This window comes from Pectinophora gossypiella, chromosome 1 (assembly GCF_024362695.1).
Source record: "Pectinophora gossypiella chromosome 1, ilPecGoss1.1, whole genome shotgun sequence".
Lineage (NCBI taxonomy): Eukaryota > Metazoa > Arthropoda > Insecta > Lepidoptera > Gelechiidae > Pectinophora > Pectinophora gossypiella.
The window spans coordinates 11,103,139-11,123,896 of NC_065404.1; the positions used below are offsets into that span (position 1 = coordinate 11,103,139).

Genomic DNA, 20,758 nt, shown 5'->3' on the forward strand with positions numbered 1-20,758 from the left:
TATGAACAATGTTCATACAGGGTGTTAGTGACACCTATTTTTTATTACGTGACTTATTGTAGATTTATCGCAGATGGCATTGACTACTTAACCGGACAAATAGGGAGAGCTGAGGGCTCTCACCCGGTGCAAAATTTAAGACAACAGGCCTGAGGGTGCTCTCAAAGTTTTCGTTACGATGTCACTAACATCGTGTAGGTACTATACACCTCTGCCTAAACGCAATAAACTGGGATAAACGCGTTATGCTATGTTATATTATGTTACTCATCATCATCGTCAGCCCATTAACGTCCTCACTGCTGGGGCACGGGCCTTCCCTATGGATGGATAGGGAGAACGGGTCTTAAACCATCACGCGGGCCCAGTGCGGATTGATGGTTATTAACGACTGCTAATGCAGCCGGGACCAACGGCTTCACGTGCCTTCCGAAGCACGGAGGAGCTCGAGATGAAAACTTTTTTTTTATGGTCACCCATCCTTTGAACGGCCTTTGCGAAAGTTGCTTAACTTCAACAATCGCAGACCGAGCGCATTTACCGCTGCGCCACCGAGCTCCTCGTATATTATGTTACTATATGCCTTAAAAGTATCTTCTAAATACATATATACACATACGTACATAAACTAACGCCTATTTGCCACCGACAAACGACCACCGTCTGACTAAGTACTTACTTCAATAAAGGTTTCGGTATATTTATGATCATTTTCTTTACTTTTTAGATGTTACCTGAATACAAAACATAATCTGACTGGTCGTATATTCCACATGTTTCACCTGAGCTTGCAAATCCTACGGCTTTAGAGCTACTAGATCCCTAATCTCATAAGTCTCAAACCTTATGCTAGTGGTGTACAAAAAATAATAGCTGCCATACATACTTCTGTATGCTTAGTAGGGACGTTACTCTTTTCATTTTATACAATAAAGGTTTCGGTAAAAATCGTTATCCGTAATATTCAAATTCAGAAATATCTTTATTCAGTAAGTAACATAGTTATACTTTGAATGGCCATTTTTTACATAAGGAACGTCTTATCCGCAAAACTACTGCTGCTTCTCACAACCTGTATTAGCCAGGGAAAAGAAGCTGCAAGAATACCTCGGCAAAAAATAGTTAGTTTAGATTAAGTTACTAGCAGCTTTCCGACGACTTGCATTAAGCAGCAGCTAGCGAATTAGTAGGTATGTGTGTGATACCACACTTATTTTTGTCTTATTATAAAAACGAAGAAAAAAAGACCAAAGAAAAACCCAAGACCAAGACCAAGTTTTATTGTAAGGAAAACAATATTTATGTACTTAAATAATTACCAATCTAAATAAATAGATTACGAAAAAACTATTTACTATAATAAATTACTAACCTAAATAGATTAGTGAATATTTTTTCTTTAGAACAAGGTACCGCAGGGTTTACTCAAAAAATATGTTATTTTTCAAAATGGCTAGCAGACAATAAACAAAACACTTTATTAAACAGGTAGTTAAAGTACCTACTTATTATGTTTCTCTGGACAAAATAATCTTATAAATTACCCAAACACAGTAATTTACAAGACAACTCGTACCTACCGTATTTTCATTAATATTCGGTACCGCGTCCCAACCCTAGCAGTAAAAGTAGCGGCATAGGGGACAGCTCACTGCGGTGCCCGCAAAATGCACCTCTCTCCACGATCATTACTAATTCATGCTTCATGCGGATGCACCCACTGCATTCCGCCAATCAACTCCTACCACGTACTCGTACCGTCCCGGTTTTTTAAACAAATCCTCTGTTTACCCGAGGTCCCGCTCTAAAATATATTCAACTCTATTTTTGAGTCTGTTTGAACTGTACCTAAAGCTTTTTAAAACGAAATAGGTACCGTATCGCGACTTTTATTTATTTACCTAAGTAAGTACTTTGAATTTTTTCTCGTATTGTTAAAGTAAATTATATTTGATATTTGTATCAGGAAAACATTATTATTAAAATATCTAAAATAAATATATCAAATTAAAACAAACAAGTTCTCTAATTAAACATTAATCACAGTCTATAAAAACATGTTTCAAATTTCCCCAACAAAGAAATCTAGTAAAAAATGTTCGTTTAAAATGAAATTCTGGTCCAACAAAAGGTAATTCAACAAGTATTACAAGTGTAAATGTGTATATAGGGTCGGCACGCGATTTGCAAATAAAGCTAGGAAGATATCAAACGGGGAACGTACTACAACATGCGATAAACCTGCTCCGAATGGAAATAACAAATGGACGCCTGACTTTTTCTGTGACCGACCTAGCTTATAGCACTTATGCACTAAGCTGTTTGAATAAAAACTCTGATCTTCTATCTTTTTGTCTATTGCGACGTTTTGTTTGACGTTATTTTTATGTTTCAGGTAAGTAACTATAACACTATCGAGGTAAAGAATCGTGGTAGAATATGCAGTGATCTAAGTACTGAGTTGCGGACAGGGCCTTAGGAAGTACTTCAAGATGTAATAACAAAACCTCCTTTTTCTATTGAATACTTCACCGAACGACCCCAACTATCCCTTGTAAAGGGCCCGCAATAACATTTTATTTACTTACTTAAAGCGAACGTTTATTCAAAACTTTCTCCCGCACTATAAAAAGTTACAACTTCAACTTGTAAAGCTAACGGTCGCATTAGCACCATCCCTTCCAATATCCCGTTGATAACAATGGAAAAATACCCGAAAGATGTTCTAAAAATACTTTCACAATGTAGCTACCTGTTCACCTGGTGGCCATTCTATCCTTCCCATAAAGAAGAGTAGACGGGAAGAGCTGGGAAGGGTTTATCGTTCCTGGGGGAACGGCCGACCGCCCGGCACTATATCATGCGGCCTCCGTGTCTATATGCTCCTATCTCTATGTACTCTACGCTCACCTACTCCTTTGTGCAGGCACTTGGCCGGTGGCAAAATTTCTCGGAAACACTTTCCTAATTTGCGCCGCTTTGCTATCCAATTCACCCTCCATCTTTATTGTGTTTGGTGTTCAAATAATTAAATTCTGATATCGAAAAGTCAAGTTTGGGATAGCAGTGTATTGGGAATGATTAACGATAACTGTGTTTAAAATTAATGAAAAAAAATGAAATAATTAAAAATGTCTAATAATGTAGGTTCCAGAATATTAATAGTTAGTTAGATGTGATGAAGAATATCAAATAAAATGCAAAAAAACATACTCAAAATATCTAATACAAATAGCGTTACCAAGCATGGCTGTCTGTTGTCCCTTTCTGTATCTGTTGTCCTTATTTCTGTATCTTGTGTCCATTGTTCTCAATAAAGTATTTTATCTGTCTATTTATCTATCATGGCCAAGTAGATAGCATACCTTTTGCTACCCCAGCTATGTACAAGAGACATTTACGAATGTATATTTTGGCAATTACTTAATTTATTTCAATAATTACTTATTTACACAGTCAATAGTGTTGTCAATGAACCAATAATGAGCCCTGCGTGCGTGCTGTGGTCACGACTTGCGCCGCAACACTGGAACGATGGATGTTGTCATTAACATAATGTATTATCATTAAAAATCAATGGGTGAATGAATCACAAATTAATTCGTTTCCTTAAAATCAGCTGTAGCCGATTTCAGGGCTCGCGTTTGACCACAATCTCACCTTATGGTAAGTGACGATGTAATTAAGGTGGATCACGCTTACTTAGCAAATGCCTATTCACTCTTGCCTTGAAGCTCGTGTGACTTATTGTTTCCCTACTTCGCCGGACAATTGGACACTTTGAGGGGTAGTAGATCTAAATTTACATAAAAAAAATATAAGTATTAATAATTAATAAAATAAATTAAATTTAAAAATAATTTTAAATTTAATTTAGATCTACTACCCCTATGAGGAGCTCGGTGGCGCAGCGGTTAATGCGCTCGGTCTGCGATTGTTGAAGTTAAGCAACTTTCGCAAAGGCCGGTCATAGGATGGGTGACCACAAAAAAAAAGTTTTCGTCTCGAGCTCCTCCGTGCTTCGGAAGGTACGTTAAGCCGTTGGTCCCGGCTGCATTAGCAGTCGTTAATAACCATCAATCCGCACTGGGCCCGCGTGATGGTTTAAGGCCCGATCTCCCTATCCATCCATAGTGAAGGCCCGTGCCTCAGCAGCGGGGAAGTTAATGGGCTGATGATGATGATGATAAAATTTAGATCAACATAACTGGCTACAAGGGCGCGATGCCAGATTTCAAAGTCCTAAGATACATCTCGAAAAATTTCTATATCTTCAGCACTCATTATTTTCACACAAATCAATTTCAATTCCAAACCAATTTGTCATTAATTCCATATACTTACCTACAAATCAAACGTCTCACTAACCCCACTTAACCATTAAAGTAAATACGCCTTAATTAATATTATCCCCTGAAATCTGTCCCCTTAAGGCATACCTATACATTATTAATACGCGTAATCTCTATTTACACGGTTGCCATAACTTCAAATGTAGCCAACTCCCTCTGTAGCTTACCACAAACTTAAGAGGAAGAGAGGGTGACTCAAAGACGCTCCGTTAGAGGGCGAACCACTGAAGCTGGTAACGGTTCCCTTGAGACATACCTACACACACCTGGACTAAACACATCGATTTTACATGAACACTTTACTCTATGTTTATTAATTTATATTGTTTTAGTCCGTAGCGTATTTTTATTTGACGAATGAAGATAGGTTTTCACTAACACAGTCATTTCATTATAGACGCCGATATTTCTCACCATCTATCACGTTAGTCTCACAGAAATCTCGATGATGTGTGGGTGCTTAGTTCATAATGAGATAGTACCTCTGACTACCCCAATTGGAATACTCTTTATTGCTTTAAAATACAAAGAAAATTAAATTTATCGTTAGATAAAGCATCCCTAATTGGGATTTCTTTCAGCTAACCTTGGACAGCCTGATAGAAACTCTATGTTTTATAAGAGTGATGGCGTATTTACTTGGTAAGAGTGTCCGTGCTAATCATAAAAGTACGATGTTTGTTTGTGTACTTTATATTCGAGATAATAGACTTAGACACTTAAAAAACTGGACTTCAAATCTTCAGCTTTGGTATGCAGACCCTGTGAAAAACGATATCGCTAGAGGAATGATGATAACACAATACAATACTGTATTTTATTTCTATATTTAATAACTAAATATCACTTGAAATAGAGAAACAACATTCGAAGCAAATAATTTCAAATTCAGAATCTATCTAGTATTACATAACCTCTTCTAGAAAATAATATTATATTTTTGACATTTGATCAGACATAAAGCAAAAAGACTATGAATAACATAGAGAACGTAATGATTCCATGGATCTCATTTACACAAATAAAACCATAACTTACATCAGATACATATGTGTGTAGTACACATATATACGTACCAGTACTAGCAAATATGCAGTGTAAACAAATATACAAAACAATTTCAGACACGATGCAAATTTGTTCGTTTCTGTTTACCTCGTATTAAAACGAAACCTCATATTAATTTTATATTTGCAAGTTTATAAAATATAATGCTAAAGGGTTACTACGAAAATGCAGTGTACGTACGAAACAGAACTCATGTTACTATGAGAAATAAGAAAAAAGTAACAGTACACACAGCAGTCACTCAAGAATTCTGCGTTGTGGGATTTGAACAAGAAAAACAGAAATACAAACTCACAATACATAAACAGCCTATATACGTCCTCCTGCAGGGCATAGGCCTCCCCTAAATCAACTACATGGGGTATGGAGCATACTCCACCCCGTTGCAAGTTAGTAGAGGCATTTTACGGCTAATTGCCGTACTTTTTTCGACAATCAGGTGATTCAAGCCTGAAAACTCCTTACCAAACAAATGACAATCTCACAAAGTGATTTCGGCAATGTCCCCATCGGGATTCGAACTCGGACCATGAGATCGTGAGCCGAACGCTTTAACCACTAACTAAACAAAATCTTCCTTTAGATCTGTGACCTTCGTTCGGCGCGTAGAGGCAGCCACTCGAGTCACTTTCAAAGTATTTTAATTTTACTAATCAAAACAATACTTATTTTTTCAACAAAAGAGAGAGGAAAGACAGCCAGAAAATAAAGCAATACTATTGGGTAAATTCTTATTTTAAAATATACAGTCTTGTAAATTCTACGAATTCAGCATGATAGCAAAAATACTTCTATATTTATTATCTGACACTTACTAGAAATACACAGCAGTGTACAAAGGTAACATCAATTATGAAGATTATGCTATTACCCTGTTCGATACGGACCACTTGCCAGGGTGTGTATGTTAAACATAATATTTTATCCAGCCTATACAAGTTGTGGTGTTCTTGTAAGGGTCCGCGGTACCCGAGGGTGAGCCTCAGAAAACTTTTGGGTCTTTATTTATTGTTATTACCTCATTAAGGTACGTACGAAACGATAGCCTACAAATTGCAAATAAATATACTACCTCAGCAGACACCCTCCGAATACCTAAGTGTAATTACTTTAGTCGAAACAAATGCATATGCTGAGAATGTTAAATAAAATGGAAGATGTTGGAACGAAACGAGATACCATAATAATGTAGAAAGAGACAGCGCAACAATAAATGAAAAGTCGTTTACCTATTTCAACAATATAATTATTTCGTATTATATTGAGAGATAATAATAATAATTATATGAATTAGAACCTACCTACTAATTATCAAAACATTTAACGTTTATTCCACGAAAACTGTTTCAATATGAATAATTTGATTCTGTGCAATAAGTAATCGCATTTGTGATAAAATTGTTAACAATAATGCTTTAATGAGCCTTTAATGGCCCCAAAGCTGCATCATTCATCAAAATCAAACAACCCTTGTTTAAATTTTATCTACGTGGTGCGAATCCACTAATGTCCCATTTAGCTGGACACATTACACCGTGAGCATATTTAGCGCGGACTCAAAGGTAAAGCGCAGGTATTTTGGACTTATTGAGCACAAATTTTGAAGACCGCAACCCTTTGAATAGTCAATGTCGCGTACCCTTATCTCGCCACAGAAAGGCGACACCATATTACCGGTATTATGCCACTACTCGACGCTTCTGGGAACTTCTCCAAAACACACTCACACGCTCGGGGCTAAAGCCGTGAATCGCGTGCATACGGTTTGAGTTACAGGGCATTTTCAAAGTGCAATTTATATTGTATTGGAAGTTAGAGCGGCGCGTTTACCCGGACTGCACAATATTTTGTGTCGAGCCAATGTGCCGCGCGGCTGAGCCTTGTTGCATGTCCTCTGTGAAAACTGGCTTTACATTTCTTGTCTATACCCTCTTTACGGGAAATTTAATAAACATAAGAGGAATTCCCGCGCTCTGGCGATTAGAAAACTTTGTTCGTCTAGCGTCTTCGACGGCGGAAAGTAAACATGTATTCAACGCAATTTCACGTTGAGCTTGATACGCGCTCAGTACACATGGCTTAGATTAGATAATATCAGGGCTTGCCCTTTGAGGGTAGGTAATATGGTGTTTGTTCTCGGATGTAGGTAGGTAACTACTAGCCAAAACCACTAGGGACGGCCACTGGCTACATACATAGGTGTGTATGTTTAGTGACATGTGGAAATTACGTAGTTATCCGGAGCACCCTAGCTATGCGACACCTTATTCAACAAATTTGAGTGTGACACAGGAATTATAGTTCATTCCGTAGTCCGAAACGTTCGGTTGCGTGTCACAGGTGTATTCATGAGCGGCTGGTATTGCAATCCACCGGCCGTCAGTTTACGGCGCCCGTGGGACAACCGAGCTATATCTTATTCTACCTACCACAATACGTAGCCAAGCTACCTACACCTACTCCCGATAATGTGTGCATTGCATATACGGCATATCCATGCGGAATATGCCGGGTATGCGCATGTCTGTATAGAATACCGTGTCGGTATGTGTGCAGCTAGAATGTTGTGTTCCAAAAATAGCATTCGTAAAATTAGATTTAAAAAAAAAATGATATTCGAATTCGGATATTTGCCATGTTCGAAATTTTATTTCAGTTTATTGTTAGGAACACAGGAAATATATTTCTACATAGAATGAAAACAGCAAAGTAGGAAATTCTTTGCTGCGTATAAGTATTTAACCAACATTATAGGATCACATTCTTTTACTTTTTATGGTATAAGTAAGTGCGATATCGATAGGTTTACTTTTATAGTTATCATTTGCCACCAGAATTGATGAGGTTGGTGATCCACCTCTCAACCCACACGAGAGAAAAAGACAAAAGTTTCTTGGAATGAAATGGAACGAAATTGAGCTCTAGGCACTATGTAGGTAAGAATATCCAGGTTTCAAGTGGATACCTAAATTATTACTCAGAACGCTACGATGTAACTTAGCATAGATACTCCAGACCAGATAGAGTATTCTGGTGAGGTTGGTAATCCACCTCACAACCCACACGATAGAAGAAGACAACATCAACCGAAACGAAAGCGGTGTTGAATCCGTACCACACAGGACAGTTTTAAAAACATCATAAACGTAAATGAGTGAAGTCGTCTGTCCGCGCGTCGAATGAAGGGTTGACTGAGCTGATCGGGCCGTCGGTAGCGGTCGGGTGACGAGTGACCGTCGGGTGGTCGGCTATGTATTTATTTACATGTAATTAGGTTCGTGTCAGTGATCGACGGCGCAGCGGACATCCGCGACGACGCAAACAATCCATTACGTCGCTGTCAGTTGGAAGCTGTTTCTAAATGCCAACGACACGGACGCGATCGGAGGGAAATGAATACTTGACGTTTGGTTTGACGGTCTTACCGAGTCTTGTCCTCATGAGCTTCTTTATTATTGAACTAGCGACCCGCCCCGGCTTCGCTCGGGTGCAATGCTGAGGAAAAAATGAAATTATTTACGACACATAACATACACACACATAAACAGACTATGTACGTCCCACTGCTGGGCACAGGCCTCCCCTCAATCATCCGGAGGGAGTATGGAGCATACTCCACCACGCTGCTTCAACACGACATCACATTAAAAACCTCAAAATAACAGTATTTCTCCACTATTTAATGGATGTTATTATACATATAAACCTTCCTCTTGAATCACTCTATCTATTAAAAAACCGCATCAAAATCCGTTGCGTAGTTTTAAAGATTTAAGTGTACATAGGGATATAGGGACAGAAAAAGTGACTTTGTTTTATACTATGAAGTGATGTAAATAACGTTCAGTTTAAATCTTAGGTGGTATACAGTGGCATTTATTCCTTGAAATAAAGTCACGTCAAAGAAGGCACACAGCATTGATGTATAATGATTGCACAAAAGCGTCGAGAGCACACCGCTTTCAGTATCGGCGTTTAAAAATTAATAAATACGTAAATATTTTTTATTTATTTATTTAAAACCACACACTATACAACATTATTACACTACACCAAATAACATTTAGACTGATTTAACAAATAACTAGGAGTATAGCTACTTTTATGAACTTACTCAGAGCGCAGATGAATAGATCAGTTTTTTTCCGCTATGTGGTTAAGAGAGTAGCATACCTAAGTAATTAACTAAGGTAAATAGGTATATAAAAAAATATAGGTTACCAAACCTATCGCTTATAATCTTCATCACATTGGATAGAAGGTACATACCGTGATGCTTTTTCATAATAATAATGTGACTACATTGTCGTGTCGTCACCGCGTCGTAACGTGCGGAAACTATGCCCTGCCCCAGCTCATGCATGCAAAGCTCCAATATGGGCGTGCAAACACAGGAATTTGGTACATTTCGCTGTCCTCTAACGTCAATATTGACCCGTATTGACTTTTTGACATAAATACAATCACGTAAGCGTATAGCGTAGTAGCTGAAACTTAGCTGTTTGCTTACTATACGAGTACAATGTCTCTGTGTTTACCCTGATTCACCGTTTGTTATACAATATAGGAGTACTCTCTCTCTCTTTACTTAAGAGCTGCGCTCTTGTCGGTGAAGTAATCGCCATTCCTCTCTTCTTCCCGCCAAAACCTTCACCTCCTGATACGACACGAACTGCACCTTCTCTTTTATTTGTTTCATAAATGTTCTCCTAGGTCTACCCCTTCCTCTCTTCCCTTCAATTTTGCCTTTCTTAATGTTTGTTATATGTGAATATAGGAGTTACTTAATATTATTATACTTACAAACTAGGTAACTTTTCAAAAGCTAAGATTTGAAAAGCAAGTAGCAAAATAAAGAACGTTCGCTGTACAGCCGTATTTTGTATCATCCGAACGCTCCCCGCATTTCCTCCGCGTAGTATAATATAATCTGAAAACAATCACATTATGTATGTTCTGCGATAGCCGGCAAACTTCCACGGTAATCCATTCAATGTATCACTATGCACATGCACTCTTATCTCAGCGTATACCCGCAATCCGTTACCAATATTTAGGCGAAATTCCCCAACGTTCAAATCCAATCTTTATACCCCGACAACAGGGTAAACTTTCAATGTTTCCCCGGGAAAATTTTACAACGTTTTACAGAGGATAATCCCCCTGATATTGGAAGGCCCGTAGATGCATTCACTGGACTGCACGAAATTTTCTATAAGGATAAAAGCAAACAAGATAGCCATCGAACCAATGTTCCAGGCTGCACCACACATAGCCGCCACGTTGAAGTTTCCGATAGAAAAATGGGACTTGAAAAGCAATAAAACATCTTTATTTGCCCGCGTCAAATGAACGGGAAGCCCACATTTTAAAACAGTTGCGGTTTTCATCGTAAATATTTGTACGGCATCCATTTTGATGATATTTTTATTAATTGGGCGTGATTTGTATATTGTTTCGTTTGAAAATGTTTCGAAACAATAAATCAAATTGGATGCAATAATCTGGATGGCGCAGTTAGTTGTTTTTGTGTGATTCTAACCGTATTAAGTTTCAGGCGAATTTATTAACAATTTGACCAATTTGACTGGGTCTTTTAGGTATATTAAACACTCATTTAGCACTTTATAGACTTTGTAGTGTACTGTGGTAAACGTCCTGCGGATGAGTATAACTGTCTGAAATAAGTATCCACGTTATAAAACACAGTGTAAGTAAATTAAAGGACATTACAAACTATAACACTTTAAATGTGTTAGATAAATAGGTGTATTAATTTATATTTCTAAATCTCGACATGGAAACTATTCCTGCTTGACAACCTGTACCTATAGGTACGTCTTGGTCATAAAAATAAAAAGTTCTGTATTTTATTTTGAAATTCTCTCTTAACAAACTCCACAAAAGATCCCCGAGTCTCACGTTATTTTCTTACTCATTTTTCTTTCGAAACTTGCATTTAAACGGGTTCATAAGCGCTTCATTCAGACCGGAATGTACGCGGTTTATTTTAGGCATAAAGTATAACGGGTCAACTTTTTCGGCGTGTAATATGTACGGGCGACAATGCGGCCCCGGCTCACGTTAAAACGTTTCCGTTTTTGGCCTCCACTCAACTTAGTTAATGCTTTCAAAACAACATTGCGGACTCGGCTATTTGCGGCCCGAACTTTGGGCTCCACTGCAAACTGCTAATAATATCGCCTTTAAAACAACGCGTCAAAAGGTCGCCGTGAAATTGATGTTACTTATCGCCATTTTAAGCCGTTCCGACGAATGTTTTAAGATATAAATGTCTATAATCTTTATTACTCTACGGTTTTTTTAGGTAGATAAATCGATATAGGTAGGTATCGATATTTAGTAAGTAGGTGTACCTACAAATATACTATTTTAAGAACTATATTAGTCTTAATAGAACTCTCAGAAAAAATGATAAAATAAAAATAAATCGCGTCTAAAACATCAAAAAATAAAATTAAAATCTCAAAAAGATTTGGGCTCGTCCGGGATTTGAACCCGGGACCTCTCGCACCCTAAGCGAAAATCATACCCCTAGACCAACGAGCCGGCTGACAGCCTGGTCGAAATTTGGATTCTAAAGCCGTGACTTGTTATCGAACAAGTGAAAGGCACATTTATTGCAAACCTACACATTGCTAACATACGTAAACACATGCATATTTTTGTAAGCTAACATAACCGCAGAGAAGAGAATGTACTGACTTTTAATACGTTTACAGAGAATGTATAATTCGAATTAAAGATATTTAAGGTTTTATAACTTTTAACCTCAATAGATGAATAGAAGATGGTTATAAAGCTGCACTCCTTCGTAAACTACACTTTTCTTTCCAAAATTTGTTCTCGGTATAAAGAAAACTAGCCCATCTCAAAACAAGTTTTTGTAAACAACTAAGTAAGTACCTACATCTATTAATAAGACTTACCTACCTATAAACCAGACTCACATACCTACATATATTTAATCAATCAATCAGTTAAGAATTCTTTATTGCACAAAAACATATACCTACTTAGTACATGTAAAACTTAGGCGGCCTTCCTGTAGCAATACACAGGAATTCCTATATCTAATTACATTAAAAATATATTCGCTACATACATCTATCCTTTCCATTATCGTCTACCCAGTGGTCCGACGCAGAGATAAGTCGCATAACAAACAAAGCAGCACTAGTGAAGTGGATTCGCGACAGTAATTGTCACATGGCTTCGTTGCTGTCGCGACTTTAGTGTTGTGCATATTAAAACGATTTGTTTCCTGCGCGACAGTCGTGCGGGGAACGTCGACCTCTTTACACACGTCACTGCAAACGAGCTTACTGCGATATATAAACCGACGATAAAAAATACAAATAGATATCTTACTCTCACAGCGGTTTAAAAATACCAGGCGGAGTTATCTACTGTCATGGCGTATTAACCAATATTTACATAACACCACTATTATAATGCTAAGTAGGCTAAATAGGTACAAGTACCTATTCTAGAGTAGGAATACTTCAATCAAGGACGTCTTTTTTTCGACTTGACTTATTGTTGATTTGCCACAAATGGCATAACTACTGAGGGCTCTCACCCGGAACAAAATTTAAGCCAACAGGCCTGAGGGTGCCCTGGGCGCGAATCTCGGCTCAGTGCGTCCTCTAAGAGGATTATATTTGAAAGAATTAATATACCCATGTGGATCGATAGCATTGATATATGTGATAACCGCTGAAAGAGGGAAATCGTCGACTATATATCAATCGTCCCGCTATATTACATAATATTCAATATCTCCTATACTTAAAGGTTGCCTGGAAGAGATTGCTACTTAGCAATAAGGCCGCCTATTGTACTAATTCTATTTCTCTTTTGTTTTGTATTTTGTTTTTTCCTGTTTGTGCAATAAAGTATTTGTTATGTTATGTTATGACTGCGATAGAGCGATATCAATCAAGGACGTCGCTAGGTGGCTACCTAGCAAAGTTTGTCTATTATAATATTAGGGCCCGGAAAGGTGAGCTAAATAACAGATTCCTGAATGAAGGTAGTCGTACAAATAATGTAACTGAATACCGTGCTTTATACATAATTCTATTTATATCAGTCTTAATGAATTATTCAATAATTATTTAGGTTACCTCCCTCCTATTATGAATATTACCACACCTATTAAGTATAGAAATAACGTGATTACTAAGAAAGTAATTACCCCCACACCAAGAACCTAATTTTAGCTCAAGAAACATTAACTTTACTTATTAAGAGACATAATTTTAGCATCATATTCAACAAATAGACACTTGCAGAGTTACTATAATTTATTTCTAACGTGTCTTCAAAATAAAACCGCTTTTGTTCAAGAGCCCTTTATCAGGTTGTTGACGTATCAAAGCAGATGTTCCAGTTTCAACATAATCCGAAGAGAGGCCCGTGGGTGAAGAACGCCGCAAATAGACGCGACCAGATATTTTTAAATAAAAGGAACAATAACTTGCGGACTGGCGTCAGTTCCTGGTGACAGTGCCCAAGAAAAATGGCCCGAAAATGAGGACTCATCTCTAAGCGGCTAATGGAAAAGAACCGTAAGTCAACGCGGCTTAAGTTTCGTCACCAAAAGACCTTATCTAAAGCTTTCGTCACCGACGCATGGAGCTATAGGTACATAGTTGGTAGTCTTGTCAGCGACAATTAACGTTAGGCGAGGCCCATAACTCACGCCCACCGACGGCCGCTATCGCGACACTCGCAACGCGACGCGATGCGACACGACACGACACTAAAAACGCTACTTTTAACCACCACCTACGAACACACTGCACTGCAGCCCATCCCTGACGTCCGCAGTTTGTAATTTAAATTTTCAAATTTACATAGTTTATTACAGTTTAAGAACGCAATTTGTTAGCAAACATAACTCTGAAGACACCAGGATTTATACCTGCTTGTAATTCTATGAGCTCGTATTATACTCGTTAAGACGCTAAGTGCACGGTCGTCAAGCGAATACAAAGGTCCGTTTTTTTTATTAATAACAGGCAATGTAATATGAGCTAGCTAAATGATACTGATTCATTAAACAAAAATAAACACAAGTTGCGGCCGAAACTTTTTTCCGTCGAATGATCTGAAGGTATTTTTGGGTCGAAACTGAGAACTTTATAATTAACGACGCAGTCTAAATCCTATAATTTAATATAAGAATGTCAACTTTAGACTATGAGGGATTGTGTTATCCGTAAATTTGGCCACTCCGTTTGGTTTCCTCTCACCTGAATAGTTCCACGAAAGGGAGCAATTAATTCCATGAGTCTAGTCACGAAAATTTTTCATTTTAATTAAAGCCCGACCGGCGGATCGTCGGCTAATTAACCCATTAAAACACAGACTCGCCTTTCATTTTGTCTTTTTCCTTGAGCGTTCACTTTCTTGAGATTTCAAAAATGAAAATGAAAATACGGCTGCGAGGCAAGTCCAAATGAACAGGTCACGTACACTTATAATGATTCTCGTGAGAACAGAAACAACGTGCACTTCAAAAGAAAAATATTTTTTTGGAATTGTCTTTAACACTTCGAGAATCCTTGCAAATCAACGTTACAAAGCTTAAGGGAAACTGCAAATACGTTCTTGTAGACCACTTCGGTTTACACCTAGCGTTTTACCGATAATCTTTCAAGCCCTAACTTACGTGTGGTTCAGTTAAAAGAAACATCCCGTAAGTATAAGTATGTTGTAGAGATTCAGAAAAAAATATCAATACATAAACCAAGCTCGTCCTGTTATACTCCTTAATTGTCCGAGTTTCTCCCTCCACAAATTACTTGGAAGATTCTTAAAAGTAATCTTACTGCGCAAAAATAATGTTCTTAAACCGTAATCGAATAAATGAATATTCGTAAAGTAAAAACTCGACGCAGCGCCTTTACTTAATTAAACCATTAAAATTTTCATCACTTTACATTATTTCTTTGAACATGATGAACATTTTTCTCCCACTAATATTTACGTCAGCATTTTCTCAAAAAAATGTAGGGGAAAATTAATTTCTTTAGATGATAAAAGCTTCTCCATAGCGATTTTTCTCCTATAAGTGAACTCCATTCAATGTTGTACTTTTATTTTTTTCAAATTAATTGCGTCTTTAACTTGTTAATCTAGCTATTATGGTGAAAAGATCAACCAATCTGTAGTTTTATTAGAGAGACGAGCTAAATGAGAATATGGCGTCGTCATTTTGTGTTAGATGAATGCTTACTATAATGCATACGTATAAGGACACTTGGTTGGTAACTGTGAAGTAATATTATGTGACAGTCATAAAGCAACACGGACCTCCGCGGGTGACAGTAGGTGCCTACGTATAAAGTATTATTCGCGAAGCAGAAAACTCAATTTTTCAGCATAGAAATAACTCCACTTTAAGCTTAAATTATTGAAATAAAAATCCCAAAAAGAGGAAACATGAAACCAACAGCGGCATAATTGGCGGAGCTACCAAAATGTCGGTTCATTTGCAAAAGAAATTAGACTTCAAGCTGGTAACTTGAAAAAACGTCATGAAAAGGGACTTGGGACAATACGATAGGAGCTGAAACTTGTTGCCGGGACTGTATGGGTATGGGACAATGGGACATGTCATCCAAAGCGGGGTACAAAGGTTACAGCCCTCCTCACAGTATGTTGGTTTTGCTCAGGCATTTAAAGAAGTTTTGTTCAGCGTCTGAATGGTAATATGTTAGTCGAGCCGAGTACGTATGTATATACATACTCAAGAGTATGTGTTTATGATAATTTTCCTGGAGTATTTTTATGCAGCGATTAACAAATATTGTAGGACACATATTTGTCACATAGCTGCTTCTTCTATCTACCGTGTGGATTGTGAGGTGGATTACCAACCCCATCACCCCTGTTGTCAGGGTTATTACTTTGCCGCCATAGGCCGCTGACATGACTCATGTAACGACTACGTACTTACATCAGTAAGTAATAACCAGGACCAACGGCTTATCGTGCCGAAGCACGGATTATCTTACTTTTTGGACAATCAGGTGATCAGCCTGTAATGTCCTAACCAAACTAGGGATCACAAAGTGATTTTTATGATTTATCCCCACCGGGATTCGAACCCGGGACCTCCGGATCGTGACCACAACGCTCAACGTTCCGTTCATAGCTGCTGAATATCGTGTAATGATTATGTTAGTTAACTATGATGATATGCAACAGCTCCTTCCGTATTATGTATCTGCCTTCGGATTTCCGGATGGCGATCATGATGTTACTAACTTCATTAAGTTTAATAGAATTAATATACGCACGTCAATGGAATTAGTGGTGGATAATGCAATCCAATATTAAGATCTACGTAGCTATTATTCCGATATTTTTTTTCTGTCTTTTGTCTTTGACACAATCTGAATTCATATTAATTAAATTACATCATATTTTATACCGACAAAACGGTAACAACCGCAAAACAAAAGCTAAAGAAACCATAAAGTAAATCATTCCACGCGATAAGACGCAAATATCGTCCGACTTTCAGGGAGCCGAGTAATCCGGTACAGTCAACAAGACAAGTACGGTACAGTCGCGATCATCTAAATGACGGAGCAATTACGTGCATTCAGCCGGCGCGGGCGCGGGCTCCAACCGTGGCAAGTGGCGGGATTGGTTTCAATAAAAGCGCAATCCTCCCCCATGTTTTTCTTTCATCACTCAACTTTGAATGGCGTTATTCACCTCTTCACCACTCACAGTGCTCACTTTGTCCGCTCACATCTTAACGAAGCCCCGTTTCGTTTCAGGTATGGCCAGCTAAGGAAATTAGCGGAATCTTACGCCAGCAAAGAAACTCCAGGGTAATTTAGTTTTCAATTCCGTTTTTGTTTTTGTTATTTTTCTCTTTCATTTTCTTAATCTGTTTCTTCTACTTTGTAAGTACATTTTAAGTAACAACGTACCTAAATTAATCATTCCACGCAATATTATCATCTATTATTACTATGATCTAAACAAAAAGTGGTTAAAATTATCTTCTTCTCTCGTGTGGGTTGTGAGGAATTACCAACCTCATCCCTTAATTACCAACCCTGGTGTCAGGGCTACTTTTGAGCCCACAAAGGCCCCTGACATGGCTCATGTAACGACTACATACTTACATCATCAGTAAGTAGTAACCGGGACCAACGGCTTAACGTGCCTTCCGAAACACGGATCACTATATGTGCTTTCGGACAATCAGGTGATCAGCCTGTAATGTCCTAATCAAACTAGGGGACACAAAGTATTTTTTGTGATATTTCCTAACGGGATTTGAACCCGGGACGCAGCCCGGGATTAAAACTATGAAATAGAAATAGGAGTATGGTCAATATTATTATTTCCTTGTTTTGCCTTGTTTATCATAATGCATTTATTGACCAGTTTATTACCTCATCGTCTATGTCCATTAAACATCAAGATTCTTAAGTCATCTCCAGAATATCCGGGACGATAGGCACTTCTTACTCTTGACCATTGGATAAATAGAACGGAACAATCTCATAACATAATGCGTGCTGCAAACAGAGCCGGGAAAACGGGACAATAGGGTCGCGGTGCGGGGTTTTGTATGAAACCTCAAACACACTGGACATTCCATACAAAAAAGACATTTTCACTGTATGCCTACAAACGAGTGAGACAGACAGTCCGGGCACGTTCCCTCTTACTCCTTAGCGCGATACAGCCATTTAAGACTAAAGTAACACTCAGAGGGGGTGAGGTAAATCTAGCTCGACGCCCGATACGAATTGGCGCGGGGCGGAGAGTTACCGTTCTATACGTAATGTTATTCTTTATTCTACGCCAAAGTTTAAAACGATCTGCTGTAAAAGTGACTCCACATTGCGATTCAGGTGCGTTCGCAGTACTTCGCGTCAGTAATCGGCACTAAACATTAATTGAGGTTCTAAATTATCAATGTAGTGATGGTGTTGTGGCATAAACACGTCCGCAGCACGTGCCTAAAGAAGAAATACTAGCATCCGACAAATGGATCATTATGCGGTGAGATTAGAGCTGGGATGTTGCTTACCTAGTACTTTTTGTAACCGAGCTTCAAGCAAGGCGAATCCTAGTTGGAGAGTGAAATCGTTTAACTAGACAATGGTGCTAATTCCTGTAGATACCATCTAATTTTATTTTTAGTTATAAGTACCTATCATTTTTTTATCCGCCGAAGGGACGAATAATCGACAAACATAAAATTTATGAAACACACATCAATTTTAGGCTGAAATTTAGAAACCCCTCTCAAACATTTATATTAGCCAATAGTCCGACAGAATTAAGTTGACAGCACACGGCAAACGGGTTATTCATTAATTTTAAAATTAACAATAAGATTTGTCAATCATCGATCCCTTTCTTATAGCAAATATTTTCTATCATTCTTTCGAACCCATATCTTCAGACCAGAATATCATATAGCACTGCACTAAAGTGGTTATCGAGACAAATCAAATGAGCCCAAACTCGATAAGACTTCGTGGTTTTATAACAGAGTTCCTTTGACCACCTTCCAGCTCCATCTATTAACAATGTAAAGTTTTTTTTGTGTGTAACTTATGCTAGATTTGCCTCAGATAGCATTAATTACATGGCCGGATACATTAATGCATAGGTACCTATACCTTTTCCATTTTATAATAGTTTTACTTCAAGGACACGTGTCATAATTCACAACATAAAAACCACGCTCGGATATGGGCCCCTGCCCATATCAAGTACAACAACAAGTCATACAAATATCTCACTGTAAATACTTTACGATACAGAATATAAAATGCACATCACTAGTTTAAAACGATCCCGACGTTGATGATTAATCATCGGCAGTTGATTAATTGGTGGAAAAAATCGCGATGAGTCCGTGTATACGCACCCTTAGCCGCAGTGAAAACAAGAGGCTAACCTCAGTCGTACCCTTTATGCTCTGCTGCACTTTGCTTTTTTAGTTTTCTGCTAGCTTTTCTAATATAAAATACATTTATTTAAGTACTGTTATTTGTGAACAGTCTCAGCCGCACAAATGAACAGTTTATTAAAAACCTCGGTTACCTACACTGTAAATATAAAAGCTGTTTAAATGACGTTCTTTTAGAAATAATTTAATTTTGCATTACTGAAAGCGTCAAATAAACCGCAGGATACTACATAATATTTTGTGCACAAACGAATGGTTCTAGGGTGGTTACCAACTAGTCAAATCAGTTACTTTTTACTAAACGTCACAACACGAAATTATTATGGAATTTGTATGAAAAAGCAACTTGAGACGTCATGGAAAAATGTGACAAAATGTCGCACTTATTATAACAGTTTTCTTTATTAAAATTCATAAATAAGTTAAATAGAAAAAAAATACACTTTTTGTCACCTTTAGATCTGTGTTTATTTCGAAATCAGAATTTTTTCATAAATTATCTTTGTCTTAGAAAACTACTCTATTGTCATCGTAATATCATGCAATCTGTTAAAAAGACGACAGAAATAAAACGTTACCACCGCAATCAAAGGTCTCGTAAAGTCTGTATCTTTTTGACAAAAAGAAAAGTAGTTGTTTCAAACGTAGCCGGTTTACGTAATGACGGCAATATTCATTTGAACTGCAGGCGCATTCGTTGCAGCGCACGAGTTACAGGGCTGTTAAGCAGAGAACACACTCTAACTGATTGCTTCCCTCATTGAGTCGTTTGACGAATGGCCCCCGCCCGCGATTTATGCCCAAACATACCCCTTTCTCATATTACAAGGGGAAATTTAAATGTCGCTTTTTTAAGATGAATAATTCACAGCACACCCATGACTCATTGTCAATTAATTTAATGCATTTAACGCATCAATTTATGAAAGTATCGAATTCCATAAATAGATTATCCATTATATAACTTAAGTGAATTTGTCGAGTATAACCTATTATAATCTGCTAATTTATATGTCGTAGGGTGAATGAATTCCCAAGGATCATAACGCCAGTAATTCAAGTTATAAATTGAACTATTGATAACAACAGTGCCAACTCCTCGCTTTTAAGTAGGAAATATGACGTTCTGTCGAGACTGGAAGGTTCTCGGTCGACTCATAATTACAATAATTGCAAAAGTTTTGCACTACAGTCTTTAGTGCTATTCATTTGTATTTATGCAAAGCGCATAAACAACTCTTAATGGTGCTTCTTTTTATATTTTCTCGGTGAAACTTCAGGAGGATATTCGACTAGAAAAATCGTGGCTCAAGTTTACGACTGGTTCATAATCCTGGTGTCGAAACACGTAAAA

At 37.7% G+C, this 20,758-nt stretch overlaps 1 protein-coding gene and 1 non-coding gene across 4 annotated transcripts in view; one reads left to right on the plus strand and one right to left on the minus strand.

Moving 5' to 3' along the window:
• The window catches only part of LOC126372232 (protein muscleblind), a 264,761-nt gene that overhangs the window by 61,203 nt on the left and 182,800 nt on the right, over positions 1-20,758 (plus strand). Inside the window, exon 3 of one of the 3 annotated variants that reach the window (XM_050018163.1) lies at positions 17,243-17,296. The exons of the other annotated variants lie outside the window; for them this stretch is intronic. The gene's annotated coding sequence lies outside the window, so the exon portion shown is untranslated. The remainder of the gene's footprint in view (positions 1-17,242; positions 17,297-20,758) is intronic. 3 annotated transcript variants of the gene reach the window in all.
• Trnap-agg (transfer RNA proline (anticodon AGG)) lies at positions 11,919-11,990 on the minus strand. Its single transcript has one exon. It is a non-coding gene; the product is annotated as a tRNA-Pro (tRNA).